At 42.8% G+C, this 18,362-nt stretch overlaps 1 protein-coding gene across 7 annotated transcripts in view; it reads left to right on the forward strand.

The window, feature by feature from the left end:
- The window catches only part of NACC2 (NACC family member 2), a 157,444-nt gene that overhangs the window by 99,382 nt on the left and 39,700 nt on the right, over positions 1–18,362 (forward strand). The gene's annotated exons all lie outside the window — the stretch shown is intronic.

Raw genomic sequence — 18,362 nt, forward strand, 5'->3', positions numbered from 1 at the left:
AGCGAGAATTTATTTAATGTTTTCTAAGAGGGAGGGGGAAGAGATGAAATGCAGTGCACTTTAGGCAAGAAAATCGCTGGATTTATCAGTGTGAGAAAAATCTCAGGTCTAGTAACCTAGAGACTACAGAAGTGTGTTATTGGGCATGAAGGTTTGCTTCCTGATACAGTAAATGTATTGAGGGACTGGTGAATGTGTGTAAAGTCTGATCATGCTAAAGAGGACATCTGGGGGTGAGTGGGGAGGGGGGTACTTGGCTTTTGTCCTATTTTTAATTGGGTTGAGTGGGTAGGTGAATAGAAGACAGCAGCACTGTTTGGTAGATGAGCACAAATGTAGATACATTGCAACAGGTTAACTTCTCTGATCACTTTCCCAATGGTCAAGTGGATGCCAAGATTATTTTTCCATGTGCCTGTGGGACAGATGAAGATTGTTTTAACTAGTAGACTAATTCATGGTATTTATGCTACACTGTGAGGAGAGTAACCTTTCTTTACCCCCTCATGTTCAAATACAATATAAACTTTGCCTGCCATAAAATTCTTTGGTTGGTTGCTTTGAGTTAGTTTCTGCAAGATGTGAAAGCTAATCTGAAAATTCTGTGTACCAGAAATTACAGGAGCTGGTCTCCTGGGGATATGTAAAATCGTAAAGATTGAATTCTGAGGTGCATCATCCAGATTTTGTTCTTTAGTATGCATCAGAGAGATTAATTGATGCTGCTTTGATTGCTTGGAGTATAAGTCAGCTGCTTTCTTTGCCCTTAGATATGTTCTAGTCTCTACATATTCCATATAAGTATGCTAAGTTGCGTGTTGGTAACTATAACTCAGATTTTCTTCTGTACATCTCATAATAACATAACATAGTAAATGTTGGCAGAAGAAGACTAATTAGCCCATCCAACCTGCCCAGTTATTCCTGTCTAGCTGCTGGCCTTAGAAGCTCAACCACTGATAGATATCACTCTTATCCAGTCAGTTTTGTTTTCTTCATTTTTGGTTCTAGATCCAACTGTGTGGATGAGCATACAGGATCCCATACTTACTCTAACACCCAGCCTGCTCCCCTCAGCAATGTCTTATATCCATGCTTTAAGTAGAATACTAGAAAATGGCTATACATCTAAATGTTTTAATAATTTAAACAGCTATCAAAATAGAGACTTGAAGCCCAATAGTTTCCCAGGTCCTCCCAGCCTTGCTGGCTGCTAACCAGCCAGGACCAACATGCCAATACCAACATAATTGAATTCTGGAAGGTTGTAGCTTGCTGGTAGCAACTCAGCTACCCCATGATCTGCTAATTCATTAGGTCTTGCTTCCTTTGTCTACCTTTTCTACTTTCCTTATCACTTCTCCTCTTACTTCTGCTCCTGAGGGAGTCTAAGGTGGGTTGTTTGCAATACTGCAACCTCCCAATACCATTCCTTCCACTCATGGCATATATCAGTAGACTAAGGACCATTGGGCTCATCCAGCTTGCTCCACCTCCCACCTTGTGCAAACCCCACAGACCCCAACCTCCCCCTCACTTCCTTGCCACTAGGAATCTTATGAGTGTGGTCATGTTTTTGGTTTGTTATTTAACAAATTACATGAGGAAATGTTAAACAATCCACAGGATAGGATTGAAATATAGCTGGATACTTTGGGAGTTTGAAAAGGTTTCACGGTGAATAACCTACAAGCAGAAATGAAAGAGGTTCTGGGGGGAGATGGAGAGGTCATTTTGTCAGGTTCCTATCAGAGCTCCAGGTCTATGCAAATACTTCCAAACAAATCTAGAAGTTTGACTTTGTAAGTCCATTAAGATGGACTCTTCCAAGCTGTTTTCCTTATCTTCCTGCTAGACCAGCCCTTAGTCATGGGAATTTCCCTCCTTCCCAGATGCCAGAGACAGAGCACACACCTTTTCTTCCCTTGTGATGCCACAGTCATCTATAAAGGAAGTGTGGCTTCAGGTAGTTGCCAATCAACTCTTGTCTCCAGCAAGCTGTGGATTAGTAAGAACAGGTTCCTAGTCAACTCCCAGAGTCTTGGTGCATCCATGGCCTGGTCAAGACAACCACTCCTGGGCCAACACGTCTTAAGAATTGATATTTTTCCCTGTGGCATCCTGCTCTCAGAGAAAGAGATCCTCTAGTCTCTCTTTGTAGCTCCCCTTGGGCTTACTTTCAATACCCTGAGGGGTTTGGAGCTACCCTGGAAGGGGGTTCCTACCTTTAGGATGGGAACAGAAGTGTTGGTCAGGTAGGGGTCTTGTCTTCTCCCTCCTTCTTCACCTTTCCCTCCCTCTTCTGCTTTCCCTCTATCATGGCTGTGCCTCTGTTCAGGCCTTCAAAAAGTTAAAAAAACAAAAAACCAAAAAACAAAGGGAATAGCAGAAAAAGTCATACCACTATGAGGTCTTGATTTCTGCCTAGGACCTTGGAGGTGGTAATTATTTTGCCTGGGGTTTGTTCAGCAGGGTGAAAGGGATGGACCCACGTGACTTTGGAAACCTGGCGGGAGTGGGGTCAGTCATAAGTGTTTCAGCCTATGGGGCCCCAGCAGATTGTAAAGCATCTCTGGAACACCCCAAGGTGGGGCCCGCAGCAGCAACTCGAGTAGGCCCCTGCAAAGCCTCGCAACCACAGAGGCAGGAAGAGCCCAGCAGCAGCTGTGCACAACTGTGGCACACAGCAGTCACGCATCGGGACAGGCAGAACCTGTGGGGTACTGAAGGAAAAAAACAACCATAGTAGTATTTACTCTATCTGTAGCATTGAATAGGGATTGTAGTGCACAATGTGTGGCACTATAAAACTCCTCACAGAGGCTGGTTCCCTCTGCCTCTTATGTGACAGGGACAAGGAACAACAAACCCATGAGGAGATGGTAGCTGTGTGCCCCTCTAGAGATATGCTTGCTGACATGGGTGCTTCTCAAGGGGAAGCAGTTGCAGGAGAATGCATAGAAATACCCCAGATGATATAGGATCAGATCTAGATGCCCTCCCACACAGACTGCTTCATTCAAGTCTTACCCCCCCCCCCCCCCGAGACCTCTGCTATACTGAAGTAGGGGATAAAGGCTAGGCCTGGAACAGACTCAGCTCCATAAGAACCGCAGGGAAAATCCATGGCAGAAATCCTTGGGGCCTTCTCACCTCTGTTCATTCTCCTGATGAATCGGCCATTTTGTGCAATGCGGCAGCCTGGAATGGAGCCTTTGCCGGCTCTACCAGGGCCCTTTCATGCCCGAAAAAACAAAGAATCACTGCTAAAGTGGGTGCAGGTGGGGCAGAGGAGCTCTGTCTTGTCTCCTCAGGCCCTCACATAAGAGTCCAGAGAAGACTGTTTGTTTCAGTCGGATCACCTTTTACAGACAGACTCGCTGGAAGAAGGGGCATTTTCCTCTGAGGAAGACACCTCAGCAGTACACTTGTTTTGATGGGTATTGCTGACAGCATTACTTTCTAATTTAATGGCCACCTTCAGGATCTCTCATCCTAAGGGAGATGATCGTATAGAGGGGGACCCGATCCTACAGGGGATCTGCAAGACCACAGGGACTTTCTCCCTGCATCCAGTATTGAAGATGATGTTGACTGAGTGAGGCACCCCTTATGGGGGACTAAAAAGGGGAGACTGTTGAATATGAAGAGAAAAATACTCTAAAAATTCTGAGGGTGAAATTCTCCACAGTTACCTGCAAAACGACTCTACCCGGTTGAGGGTGGGACAACGTTGAGAAATCCCCAGGATAGGAAGATCAAAGCAGTGTTGAAGCAAGCCTTTTCTACTGATGCTGTAGCTTTGCAAGTAGCCATTTGCAGTGACTATGCATTTCAGGCAATGGTGCATTGGGCTCAACAGCTCCCTGAGTCCAAGGACAGAGCAAGGATAGAATCAGGTGTGGCCTTCTTGGCAGATACCCTGTATAATGTCATCAGGCTAGCTTCCAGGGCAGTAACGTCACCCTGACTTCAGTGCCGGGAAAAATAGTGGAAACTATTCTAAAGATCAAAATCACAGAACATATAGAAAGACTTGGTTTAATGGAACACATTCGGCATGGATTTACCCAGGGCAAGTCTTGCGTCACAAATCTTCATTTTGTGAAATGGTTAATAAACATGTGAATAAAGGTGAGCCAGTAAATGTAGTGTATTTGGATTTTGAGAAGGCGTTTGACAAAGTCCTTCATAAAAGGTTTCTAAGGAAACTAAAAAGTCATGGGATAGGAGGCAGTGTCCTTTCGTGGATTACAAACTGATTAAAAGACAGAGAGGAGGATTAAATGGTCAATTTTCTCAGTGGAAAAGCGTAAACAGTGGAGTGCCTCAGGGATCTGTACTCAGGCCGGTGCTTTTCATTATATATATAAATGATCTGGAAAGGAATATGACGAGTGAGGTAGTTAAATCACAAGCAGATTGTGATAAATTGCAGGAGGAACTTACAAGACTGGAAAATTGGGCATCTAAATAGCAGATTAAATTTAATGTGGACAAGTGCAAGGTGATGCATATAGGGAAAAATAATTCATGCTGTAGTTACACAATGTTAGGTCCATAGTAGGAGCTACTACTCAGGAAAAAGATCTAGGCATCATAGTAGATAATACATTGAAATCGTTGGCTCAGTGTACTGTGCTGGTCAAAAAAGCAACAATGTTGGGAATTATTAGAAAGGGAATGGTGAATAAAATGGAAAATGTCATAATGCCTTTGTATCGCTCCATGGTGAGACCACACCTTGAATACTGTGTACAATTCTGGTTGCTGCAACTAAAAAAAAATATATAGTTGCGATGGAGAAGGTACTGAGAAGGGCGACCAAAATGATAAATGGGATGGAACAGCTTCCCTATGAGGAAGAGACAGCTGAGGGGAGGATATGATAGAGGTCTTTAAAATCATGAGAAATCTAGAATGGGTAAATGTGAATTGGTTATTTACTCTTTCGGATAATAGAAGGGCTAGGAGGCACTCCATGAAGTTAGCAAGTAGCACATTTAAAACTAATCGGAGAAAATTATTTTTCATTCAACGCACAGTTAAGCTCTGGAATTTGTTGTCAGAGGATGTGGTTAGTGCAGTTAGTGAAGCTGGATAAGTTCTTGGAGGAGAAGTCCATTAACTGCTATTAATCAAGTTTACTTATGGAATGGCCACTGCTATTACTGACATCAGTAGCATGGGATCTACTTAGTGTTTTGGTACTTGCCAGGAACTTGTAGCCTGGATTGGCCACTGTTGGAAACAGGATGCTGGGCTTGATGGACCCTTGGTCTGACCCAGCATGGCAATTTCTTATGTTCTGTATTATCTCATCAGGTTAGCTTCCAGGGCAGTAACCTCAGGGGTGGTGGCAAGGAGATTGTTATGGTTGCATAATTGGGTAGCAGATTCTGTGTCCAAAGCCAATCTCTGCAAGCTACCTTTCAAAGGAGGCTTGCGCTTTGGAAAGAAGTTAGAAAAATTAGTTAAAGATCTGGGGGCATCCAAACCCCAGTGATTCCCTGAAGATAGGCCACATTCAGCTACACGAGGCCCAAGGCACCAGTGCCTTAGATATTACCGTAAATTTAAGGCAGGCAGAAATCTGCCGCAGGAACCTAGGAAGTCTGTCTCGGCCCTTCCAAGGGGCGAGGAAGCCCAAAGAGGACTCTGCCACAGCCACAGGCTCAGGTTATCCAGTCCAATGATATGCAGTGGGTCCTTTGTGCAGTAATACCTGTAGGCAGTTGCCTCCAACAGTTTTACATGGAATGGACCTGCATTACTTCTGACCTGTGGGTGATGGAAATTGTTCAAAGAGGTTATGCCCTAGATCTACAGTCTCCTGTGCCCCAGGCCTTTATGGCTTCCCATGTTCTTTGCTAAGCAAAAGGGAGGCAATAGAAGCAACACTAGCAAGACTGCAGGACCTAAAGGCAAATGTTCCAGTTCTGTCAAGAGAACAAGGCAGAGGGAACATACTCCATTAACTTTGTGATTCCCCAAAAAACAACTGTTGGTTTTGGATCTCAAATGGATCAATAAGTGCCTGAGGGTCCCGCACTTTTGTATGGAGATACTCTGCTCCATCATCAATCATGTCCTTAACAAGAAGGGAGTTTTTGACCTCCCTCAATCTGACAGAAGCCTACTTTCATGTCCCAATAAGGGAGTTCTATCAAAATCTGCTCTGCTTCTGCATACTAGACAAACACTTAATTCCAAGCCTTGCCTTCATCAAAGTTATGACTGAGGTGGCATTCTAGTCCATTCCTTACTTGGACAGTTGGCTCATTGGGGCCAAATCTTTCCAAGAGAATCAACAGACCTGCAACATGGTAGTCCACCATGTGGAGCAACTGGGCTGGGTAGTAAAACAATCCCAAAAGTAGTTTAAGCCCCACACAATCACTGGAGTTTCTGGGGGGCACTGTTCGGTACAAAAATAAGCTGTGTTATACTCACCCCAAAGAAAATGGCAAAAGTAATAGAACCAAGTACAAAGCTTTCAGGCTCAATATACACCAAAGGTTTGGGACTACCTTCTAGGACTGACGGCCATGTTAGAACTTGTCCCATGGTCCAGAGCCTATATGTGCCCATTGTAGTGGATTCTACTCTTCCAGTGATCCCTGGAATGAAGGAACTACAAAACACGCCTTTCTCTTCCTGAGTCAGTAAGGGAGGACTTGAATTGGTGGACAGATCCATTCAACTTATTGAAGAGGATAGATCTAGCCCCTCTGGTGTGGATTATTATAACTATGGACACCAGTAAATATGGCTGGGGAGCCCATTTCCAGGGACAGATGGCCCAGGGACAATGGACAAGGAAAGAAATATAGTCAATAAACTAGACTGGAAATAATAGCCAACAGGAAGGTGCTATTCACCTTTCTTCCCAAAATTTTATTTATTTATTTCACAGATTTATTGTCTGCAGTGCACAAAGTACCAATGTGATTACAACCAATATGCATAATAAAAACATAGATAAAAAGGAAACCAGTCAAAATACTGTCTGATAATGCTATAGCAATAGCGTCCATGAACAAGCTGGGAGGCTGCCAGGTTATGTAGGTGGGCAGAGTTAAACCTATAGCTCCTGTCAGCAGCCCACATCGTGGGAGTTGAGAACATTCAAACTGACTTCCTCAGCAGGAACAGTCTGGATCCCAGGGAATGGAAGCTCAGGCAAGAGCTCTAATGATTGTAAACTGGTGGGGATGGCTTCACAGGTGGATGCCAAGGAAGACATATTCTTCAACAGATGGAAGGAGCCATGGTGCAGCGGGATAGATGCCCTGAATACACCCTGGCCAGTGGGAGTCTTGCTTTATGTATTTCTACCTTGGCCCTTTATAGGAAATACATTGAAAAGAGGAGAGGAGCATCTAGCCCTGGTAATCCTGTAGTATCGGACTTAGTAAGCTATTAGAAAGGGACCCTGTTACATCTCCCAGGAGCACACAGGCTTCTATGCCAAGGCTTAATATTGATGGAGGACCCTCTCTGGTTTTCTCTTATGGCCTGGCACTCGAAAGGGCACAGCTGCACAGGAAAGGTTACTCCTCTATAGTCATCTCAACCATGCTGAAGGCACAAAGAGGTCTACCTCACTAGCATATGGTGTATATTTGAGGATTTTTGTCTTTCAAGCTTGATTTCCCCCTGGAAAGCAGATTTCTGGTCCATCTTGGACTTCATTCAACTAGGCTGAGACAAAGGCTTATCACTTAGCTCCCTGAAAGTACAAGTAGCAGCTATATCTTGTTACAGGGGCCAATTAAGGGCTTGCATGTAGATGCACATCCAAACTTTGGCTGGTTCCTTAGGGGGCAAAGCATATCATGGTCCCTTTGGTCCCACTGTAGGACCTTAACATGGTGCTTAGGGCCTTGATAGTTCCACCCTTCAAACCAATAAGACAGGCTTCATTGAAGGATCTGTCCTTGAAAGCAGCCTTTCTGATAGCCATCTGTTTGGCTAAACAGATCTCTGAGATAGAAGCCCTATCCTGCAGGGACCTGTACCTCACATTTATGGCAGATTCGGTTACCTTCCCACTAGTCCCCTTCCTTTTTGCCCAAGGTAATGTTACTTTTCCACATAAATCAGGTAGTATCACTTCTGGGCTTTAGGGACAGTAAAGTGTGGAATGAAGACACACAACTTCTTTTATTGAAATTAAGGCACATTCTATTAAAATATCTGAAAGTCACAAATCCCTTCCAACAGATGGATTGTTTGTGCAGCATGGAGGTCTGTGGAAGGGGGAAGTGGCTTCTAAGCTCATGTTATCCATATGGGTGAATGAAACACTCACCTCAATGTATATCCTGAAAGATACAACAAACAATGAACTGTGCGATTATGATGTATATATTGATACTAGATACAGAAAGGACATCATAAGTAATAGCTGTTTTTTTAGATTGTGATACCTCATAAAGTATAGAGAGGCTCCACACTTTATGAGGTATCACAATCTTAAAAAAACAGCTATTACTTATGATATCCTGAAAGATAAGCAAGCACCAGTAGATCTCTGGGTGCAATCAACCAGAACACAGGCAACATCATGGGTGGAGGTTTCTTTGGTGGACCCCAGGAGAAATCTGTAGGGCAACAACCTGGGCCTTCTAGATGTATTAGCAAAGGCAGATACAGTCTTTGGGACAGGCATCCTTAGAGTGGCATTCTCTTCCTCCTCCCTGCAGGAATAATAGTTTTGGTATTTCCCCTGAGTAAGGACTTGTCTAGCAGGAAGATAAGTGAAATTTAATCTTAACTGAATTTTCTCTCCTTGAGTCCTGCTAGACCAGTCCAGAAGCCCACCCAGGAAGAGGGTGTGGCCAAACACTAGCACAAAGGGCAATCTGAGCATCCTTCTCTATCTGTCCTATCTAGCAAGAGGGTAGAACTTCCAGACTCCATCCCTGTTTAAAAAAAAAAAAAAAAAAAAAGAGTGATTATGTAGCAGGGATATATAGTATGCATATGCTACTAATTTGATTATGGAACCACCTGAAGAGGATTAGGGGATACCACTCACCGGGACAGCCTTGGTTTGGGTTTTTTTTTATTATTAACTTCAAATTTTTTTGTGGGGTAGTTGTCCTTTCTTGCTTTGTCAGAAGGTTACCAGCAACTGCCTGAAGTCACACCTCCCCTGTAGCTGGTCGTGACCCTGCAAGGGAAAAAAATGTTTGCTCTATCTCCAGTAGATGTGGAGGAACAAAATTCCCATGAGTAAGGACTGGTTTAGCAGGACTCAAGGAGAGGAAATTATCAGGTAAGATTAAATCTTACCCTCAGCATGCTGAGTTCTCAGGATAACCTCAAGCTCTTCATGGTCCAGAACTCAGTCAATTTACATATTTGTTTTTTCTGAAAACCAGACCTGGTTGTTGGGCCTGAGGACCAAATTTTAGAAATCCTGTATTAAGAGGTTTGCAGATATTAAATGCAGACCTTTTCCCTAATAAATGTCCTTACATAAATTGTCCTTTACCAATGACTGCAGCTAAATCTAGAAGCATTACCTTCCCCTCAATCTGAATGGTTGCAGCAACTCAAAGAACCTCTGATATAAACCTATTCCTTAGATGGTGATTTTGCTCATGGTCATGGGACACTTAGCCAGATTTAAGGAGAGAAATTCCTTTACAGTACAGTAATTAAATCTCCAGGGATAATTTAAAAAAATTAATTGTGTACCTGAGAATCCTAGAATTTGTGCCTGGGACCCAGAGAAAGACCAGTGACAAGAGTTAGCCAACACAGACACAGTTGCACTCCTGCTGAAATCGGAGACTTTTAAAATAAATCTGTTAAAGAAAACTGAAAAGCTTCCAAGAAATATAGGCAGTAAAATCTTCCATATGCAAATGGTGAGTTTTTAAAGAGATTTTCACTTAAGGTTGGAATCCATTTCTCTCCTGTGAGAGCTTTGATTAGAGACGTCCTGGCTGTTTTATCGTAGGTGCTGTAGCTAGCAGTGCTTCCTTATACTCTGCAGTGAAGTCAGTCTGACTACATTCCATCCACAGTCCATGGCATAGGTGAACCCTGTATTAAAATGCCCTCACATTCCTTTTTGTTACTTTAGTAAAACTGTGAAAGCTTGCAAGAGATATTAGCAGTGCAACAGTATAAGGCTTAGTTTCCCTTTTTGTCCTGCTTGGTTGCACTTCAGATCAGATCTGGCAAATACAAGCAGAAGAGTAATTATTACTTCCTATCTTGGAACAAATTTGAATTTTGGCCAAAATTTTGTACGGTTGCTTATGCACCCCAGTTTTGTGTATGTACATACAAGGGTTTGCATGGTCTCCAAATTTCTGCCTTATTCAAAACATGTACTGCTTGGGGATCGTGCATGCTAAGCATGCTGATGGCGTTTTATTTGGTGTAATTTTCTAATGCACAGCCAGTTTAAGGAAGGATTTCTTGTATGTGGGTCTCAGATTTGTAGGCAATATATTTTGTATTTAGATGTATTGTGGTTATGGGATTTTTATGGTCCCTTCCTCAGTCCTAACCCTTTATAATGATGATTTTGGATTTTTAGTCTAGCTTTTCAAATGATGCTCTAGGCAGCTTTCGGCATAATTAGAATTGAGGTACAACAAATTCCTGCCTAAAGGGCTTACTCTAAGTGGGCATTTGAGGCAATCGGAGAAAAAGAGACTTGCCCAAGGACACACGAAGTGAGATTTGAACCCTGGTTTCTCTGATGCTCAGACCATTGCTCTAACAGCTACTCCTCAATTGTTGCCAGTGGTGTAGAGTAGTCTGGCAAAAAGCCCAGGGCCAGCCTAAAGGAGATGGGAGGCCCATTGGGCTGTCGGGATCCCAACCCGCCAGCAGCAGAAAGAGGATGGAAAGCCTAGTAGGACTATCAGCATATCTCAATGTGCAAGTGACCCAAAGGAAAAGGGAAACCTAGCGGGCCCTCTCACCAACAGTCCAAAGAACAAAAGAGAGGCTCAGCTGAGAGAGTGTGTGGTGGGGGGGGGGGGGGGAGAATGAGCGTGTTTGTGTGTGTGTGAGAATGGGAGAGTATGAGCCTGTGTGTGGGAGAGAGTGTGTATGTGTGTGTGCGTGCGCGCGCGCACATGTGTATGGGAAAGAGTGAGCCTGTGTGTTTGTGAGAGGGATCATGTATATGTGTATGAGAGGGAGCAAGCCTGTAAGTGGGAGAGTGAGTATATGTTAGGGATGTGCAGAAGGAAAATATTTGTTGCTATTCGGTGTTCGTTGTGCCGGGACCCAAATCCGTTGCATCCGTTTTCGGGGAATCCCTATTCATCCATTAGTTGCATTTGATATTCGTTTTCCATTAAAGTTGGAAAAACAAAAAAAAAACCCCATCCCAACCCTTTAAATTTAATTAACTACAATCCCCCCCCCCCTCCTGACCCCCCCCCCCGAGACTTGCCAAAAGTCCCTGTGGTCCAGCATGGGTCCTGGAGCAATCTCCTGCACTCGAGCTGTCTGCTGCCAGTCAAAATGGCGCCGATAGACTTTGCCCTTACTATGTCACAGGGGCTACTGGTGCCATTGGTCGGCCCCTGTCACATGGTAGGTGCGCAAGATGGCGCCAGCTGTCCAATGCTCCTACCATGTGACAGGGGCCGACCAATGGCACCGGTAGCCCCTGTCACATAGTAAGGGCAAAGGCTGTCGGCACCATTTTGAATACCGGCATCCGATGGCCCGAGTGCAGGAGATCGCTCCAGGACCTCCACTGGACCACCATGGACTTTTGGCAAGTCTTGGCGGGGGGGGGGGGGGGGGGGTCAGGAGGGTGGGGGTTTATTCATTAATGATATGTTGCATTTGTGGGGGTTCGCCATACGTTTCGTGGACCCACGAATGCAACAAATAGGGACCTATACGTTGCGGATTGCGCATTCATTCAAAATGAATGCACATCCCTAGTATGTGTGTGTGTGTGTGTGTGTGTTGTGTGTATGAGAGAGAGAGAGCGTGAATGCATGGAAGAGAGACAGCATGTGTGTGTGTGGGAGAGTGAGAAAGAGCTTGTGAGTGTGCATGAGACAGTGAACATGCATGTTTATATGAGAGAGGAGACAGTTTGTCCCTTCTTCCCACTCCCTCTAGACCTAAAGTCATTTCTCAAAACTTATTTGAATAGGCAAATGTATCTGTTAAGCTGTAACCCTGAGAAACCTGTGAAATAAGAGAAAATAGTACAGCATAATGTTATTTATTGTTTGTTTTTAGATGGCTTTATTGTTTTATATATGTTAATTTTATATCACCTATGATTTTATGAATGTCTGCTTTATACATCGCTTAGTTTATTTGCTTAAGCGATTAACAAATTTTAATAAAGAAAGATAAGCTCACAATGACTAGAATCGAAAGTTCCCAGATATGGAGAGCAGGGGATATTTATTTTTCCTTATTCATTTTAAATATTGAGTGCTGTTTGATGAGTCTGCTGTTTTGAAATATTTTATTGGAACTTGGGAAATTTGTAAAAATGTTTGACTTTTTTTAAATTATTGAATGTTATTCTACTCACCATCTGGTTTGGAATATTTATTTTTTTGTTAGTATGGTTTTACTATTATGATTGATTTTATATTTCTTGATTTTGTTTTATGAGGAATGATGATATTTCTGGTTTTCCATTGTTGTTTTTCCATGTAGTTTTTAACTACCTGTTTCTATTTAGACTTTCTGGTCTCTTTTTTCCGTATTGGGTGAGATTCTGTCTGTGTTCTGCATGTGATACTGAGGTGAGGTATTCTGCTAGCATATAACTTCTGTGTAGGGATCCTTGGCAGCTTGGCATGTTCTGTTTTCCTAATAGGAGATATAGGTGTTTTAGGGCCTGGTTTAATATTTGCTGCTTTTTCCTCAGTAGTGTTTGAATGCTGGCATTTAGTACTGCTTTTGTATGGGAAGTTTATTTAATTGTAATTCAGTTTGCTCTTGGCTTTTTGAGGGCCAAACCAACATACATTACAATAGGTGTAATGCCATATGGGTGTCTTTTTTTTTTTTTTTTTTAATAGGGTTTTCTGATTGGCACCACAGCAGTACACGTAAATGTAAAATACTTGTTGTAAGTGATATTTTTACTTCAGAAGACTATACTTTTATCTGCAGAAGTCATGATTTTTGCACAAATCGTGTTTTCAGTTCAGAAAACATGGTTTATGCGTATAAATCATGTTCTGTGCATGCTAAGCATATTTTCATGTGCACATTTTTGGGCTCACGTGCTAAAACTCTCATTGTATTAACATATTGCATTGGGAGTTAACTTTCTTTTCGCACGAGTAAAGAAAGTGTATACTGAAGCTCAGAGCACATTTTTTATTCACATCTTATTACCACTTTTGACTCATTACAGTGGCTTGTTCAATCAGCAGCAACCCCAGGGAGATTGACTGACTGCATTACACACTGTTGTATTTTCAGGCCAACCTGGTGTTATGAGGGTCCATCTTAATTTCCCCGCCAGAACTCCATTCATTGCTAGCTGCGCCGCTGACTGTTGCCAAGATTGTGAGGCAGCAGTCTTAGCATTAATGCAGTAGGTTATCTCTCACCGCACCCAGACCCCAGCGAAGATTCAACTGGGTACTTGAATCACTTCCTCCTCACTTTCCCAGATTCTATAAATTTAGTTTAGCTTTTTTTTTTTTTTTTTTTTTAGGGGTGGGGGAGAAGGGGAAAGGGGGCTTGAGGGATGGGTTTCCAACTTTCTAACAAATGGAATTCAAGAAAACATGGTACAAGGACAGAGGAATCTTTAGTTGCAAAGAAATGACTGGAAAGCCAGTGATCAGCTGAGGTCTATGGAAGTGGGCAGAGACCTTATTTGTGAACCTATAATTGTTGCTTGGCTTAGAAATTGTCTATATGGTTGATGAGCTAACTGTTGATACTTTATGTGAAGGGTGGCTACTGGTTAGACCAATGGGCTGAGAATCGGGGAAGCTAGGGTTCACATGCCGTTTCTCCCATCTATGCTTTTGCGACCTCGGGCAAGTCACTTTATCTCCTATTACCTCAGGTACCCACTTAGGTTGTAAGCTCTTTGGGATAGGAACTCATTGTACCTGAATGCTTGTCACCATTGTTCAGTGCTGCAAATATCCAGTAGTATTATAAAAATAAGTATTAAGCATTTAAATCTGGTTCTCAGGAACCTCATTTATCAGTGGCAGAATGAAATGAAAGCATTGATGAGTTAAGACAAGTTATCATTAAAGGGATTAGTTATTATACTCTCCCTGTGAATATTTATTTTGTATAAATGTATTTGCTGGTATTTATTCAAATCATTCCAGTTTGTTTTAAAATAAACGAGCAGTTTCTGCATTCTGATGCTTGCAGGAAAATGGCTGAACTAGCACAAATTGGAAACTTGTGAGCAGTAGTTTCAGCCCTGGCTACAGTCTGTTTGAAGATTTCATATACATTCAGAGTTCAGTCACCTTTAAAATATTAAAACAGAGTTACAGTGTTCACTTCCCTCATGCTTACAGTAGAGGCCTGGGCTTGTAAAAGAAGTCAGAAAAATGCTAACTGGGTTGTTAAAGCCTACACCAGGAAATTTAAAATATCTTCCAGGTCATAGGGCAATAAGAGGTTTGCAGGTCTAGGGTAAAGCACAGAGTTTTCTGCAGCTGGGAAGCTGACTTGGGGAGAGGTGCTAAAACTCAAAATTATAGAAAGATTCTTTCATGCCACAGTTCCTAACCTCTTTCTAGACAGATTTCTACACTTGAATAATTCTCTTGGCATTTCAGAAAGGTGCAAAGTTTCCCTTGTAGAAAGATGGTTTTGTGGCAGGTCCATAGCTGGGGTGATGTGGACAGCGAGGTGGCAGGGGGGGGAGGGGGGGGAACGACATAGCCTGAGATATCAGCAGAGCTGGATGTAAAATGTCAGCATCCGTAGGCCCTGTGGGTTGGGGAGATGGAGTCCTCCAAACGATTTTAGGTAGGTGGGGGTTGTCCCCCCCCCCCCCCCTCAGGAGTTACCCTTACGTGGATCCCCCCCCATTCCCTCCCACCCCGTGTACTCATCCTGCTGCTCTCTCCTTACCTCAGCCAGCAGCCACAGAAGAAAAAAAAAAAGCGGATGGCCTGCGGACCCAAGGGTGCTCATAGGCCCTACAGTGGCCCACTCCTCATACAGGTTTCTATGCTAACAGGAAACCCAGGCAGAAGGAAGGAGTAGGGCACCGCTGCAGGGCCCGTGAGTGTGCATCGGCTCACAGGTTCCCCACTTATGACTTTTTTTCTCCTGTTGCAGATATGGGCAGTGGCTGAACATCACTGATGGCGGCAAGCCCGGATGGCAACACGCCGCCTTTGGAATTTGGTGCTGGAGGCATTTGCTTGTTCCTAATTTCAGGCCTGGCTGTTGGTGATGGTATGCGTTGGCAAAACTGTTATTGCTACACACTTTGAAAAAAGGCAGGGGAGGAGATCTCTTCCAGTTTTTGATAGGGCATTAAAAGCTCTAATTATGGCACTAACCCATATGGTCCTGCTTGGTAAACTGTAGCTCTCTGCTGAAAATCTTATGCTAAATCCTTTTGTACTATCTTTTTCCTGATGTAATTGGTGTTAAATATATTTGATGACATTCTCTCTGGAGTCCTTTAAAGCTGTATGTATATATATATATATATATATATATATACACACACACACACACACACATACTGTAGCTATTTATTTAGCTATTTCTTTATTTTTATCCACGCATGTGTAGATACATGCTTTGATTTCCTTTATTTAATCCTATTTCCTTGTTTTCCTTCCTATTGTTGATAGGTGCCTTTAAGCCTGAGAAAACAAGATTGGAAAGATGCCCTCATAGACCACTCAAAATTTCCAAAAGCATTCTTTACCTCCAGCACTTATCCTCCTTCATCCGCATCCACCTCACTGACTCCCCTCACCTCCCTCCTCTCTCCCCTTCTTGGGCAGTTGGGACCTGGGATCTGGTCCTGCTGCTGTAACTGTCATTTTCCTCTTCTCTTAGAGGCTACCTCTCCCATCTCAAATGTCATGAAAACCTGCCCACCAATTTCTCTGCAGATACTAGATCACAGACGAACAGATGGACATGGCCTGCCCCTAACGTTTTCTTTTGTTTTCCTTTGGTAAGGAACAGCTAAAAGCCGCTTTACAACACAGCACAGTCCATGAGCCCATGTTGGCTTCTGAAGATATGTAGATTATTTGTAAATTAATAATTTTGTGTAGATGGGGTTCAGCATATTCCTGTTTGTGAGTACAAGACTGTACTGTTTTGTGCTCCTCAGTGTGTCCAACAATCCAGCCTATGTAATTAATACCCATTGATTTAAAGTAGGGCCCCATTATGAAGATGTATCTCTTTTTGGGAAAACTCTCTTGATCTTTGAATGGTGTACATAGATATGCCCTTTTCAGGAATTAACTGTGTTTGAAGGCCTAGTGTTGGAGTGTTGGTTTGAATGACATGATCCATTGTCTCTGTGTGTGTGTATATATATAATATATTTCCTGCTGTAGAAAGAGACAAGCTGATGTTCATAATCTTGAAATATGTGTTTTCTTAGGTGGCATGTTTGGAAACTATTGGAGAGTAAATGTGGGTGATTTTTTTTTCCCTACCATCTCTGCATGTTTGAAGATTTAATTCTTAAAGTGTTCACTGCTGGCTTTTTCCATCCATCTGCATGCACCTTCCTGGGAATTGTCTTTGTGGTTTGACATTGGTGAGTTAGTGGGATTGTGCGGCCCAGTTGACTGGCAAGGGATAGGAAAGATACATGTGGAAAATTCATTGTCTCACTGGAATTTGACAATTTTGGGATTTACCTCAGAATCACTGTGAAAATTCATCAAACTTTTTCCAGCGAATCTGTGGAAAACCAGACCAGATTAAACTTGGATTCATCAATTTGTGAGAGTCTGTATTCTGTAGACTCCCAGAATTGGATACATCTGATAGATCTCTAGGCACACAACACTGATTGAAGTAATCTGCATCAGATTGAGATTTTTTTTAATAAGTCTGGTGAACTCATTTTATGAACCCACAAACTAGCTGAACAAGTTCACAAACTTTTTTTCAGGTTTGCATGTCATGTATCTGTACAGCATTGTATATGTCTAGTAGCATTTTAAAAATGATTATTATTAGTAGTAGAAGATGGGACCCGTCTTTTGTTTTATACCAACCTTAAGGGAAAGGTGTTGCCATCTGGTAGAAGTTTAGTGGTCCATGTGGCATTGATCGGTGGTAGCAGGCCAGTTCTCAGTGACCATAGATCTCAACACTTGACAAGAAATCACCAGGATAATCAGTATTAGTTGGCCTATGTTTGGGCAGTCTCAGGCCTGCTGCCTTAAGATACCTGGAGAGTGAAAGACCTTGTAGGGTAAAGTCATGATAAGTGTGGAGAGGCAAAGGACTTATTGGCCAAATGCAGAGAGAACGCTTCCAGCTGATCAGAGCTCTGATCCATAAAATCTGCTTATGGATGAAAGTATGCAAAGAAAAGAAATAATAAAGACTTATCAGTAGTGATTTTTGTCTGCTCAATACACATGTAGGTTTTTTGCTTTTTTTTTTGTCTGTCATGCTTTGTTGCAGATACTCATGACTAAGATGATCATACCTGAGTTGTGGTCAGGATTGCTGTTGATTAGTGGGAGATGAGTGGGAAACAAGTATTGTATATCAGCCTTCTCTCTTCCACTCCCCACCCTGCTAATCCACACACTCTCTCTTCCTCCCACCCTACCCCACCACCCCTTTTCCTCCTTCCCTGACCCTAGCACTCTTTGCTCTCATTCCCCAAGAGGTTACAGCTCTCTGACGTCTGCACCCTCACGCAACTCTCAGGTGAATTCCAAGTCTTGGAATCACAGCTGCAGACTGAGCTGTGTCTGTTCAGCCCTTCTCCAGCTTCTCCCCACATGCTGCCTGTAGTATGTGGAGTACATAGCAGGTTCGCCCCTCTCCTGTCCCCTGCAGGTTTCCTGAAGGGGAGGGACTGGAGCAGTAAACAGAGGTCCCAAGCTTTTTATTGTTTCCCAGGAGATCTAGCAATTGATACAAATCCTGAAATTTAGAGTGTTCCAAAATGTAAGGATCATTGCTTAATAAGTGTCAAGTACCAAGTTAAGGGTAACCAACAAAGACTTGTGCAGATTTTGCCTTCTATATACTGCTTGTATGAGTGTATGTGAGGTAATTAACAGCAGCAATGCTTTCTTAGTCAAAACAAGTTTTTTAAATTACTTTTCACACTCCCAGAAGTTGTTTTCTCTCTTTTTTTTTTTAAATTTTGAGTTTTAATTTTAGAATGATTTTCCTAA

The sequence above is a fragment of the Rhinatrema bivittatum genome, chromosome 8, assembly GCF_901001135.1.
Source record: "Rhinatrema bivittatum chromosome 8, aRhiBiv1.1, whole genome shotgun sequence".
Lineage (NCBI taxonomy): Eukaryota > Metazoa > Chordata > Amphibia > Gymnophiona > Rhinatrematidae > Rhinatrema > Rhinatrema bivittatum.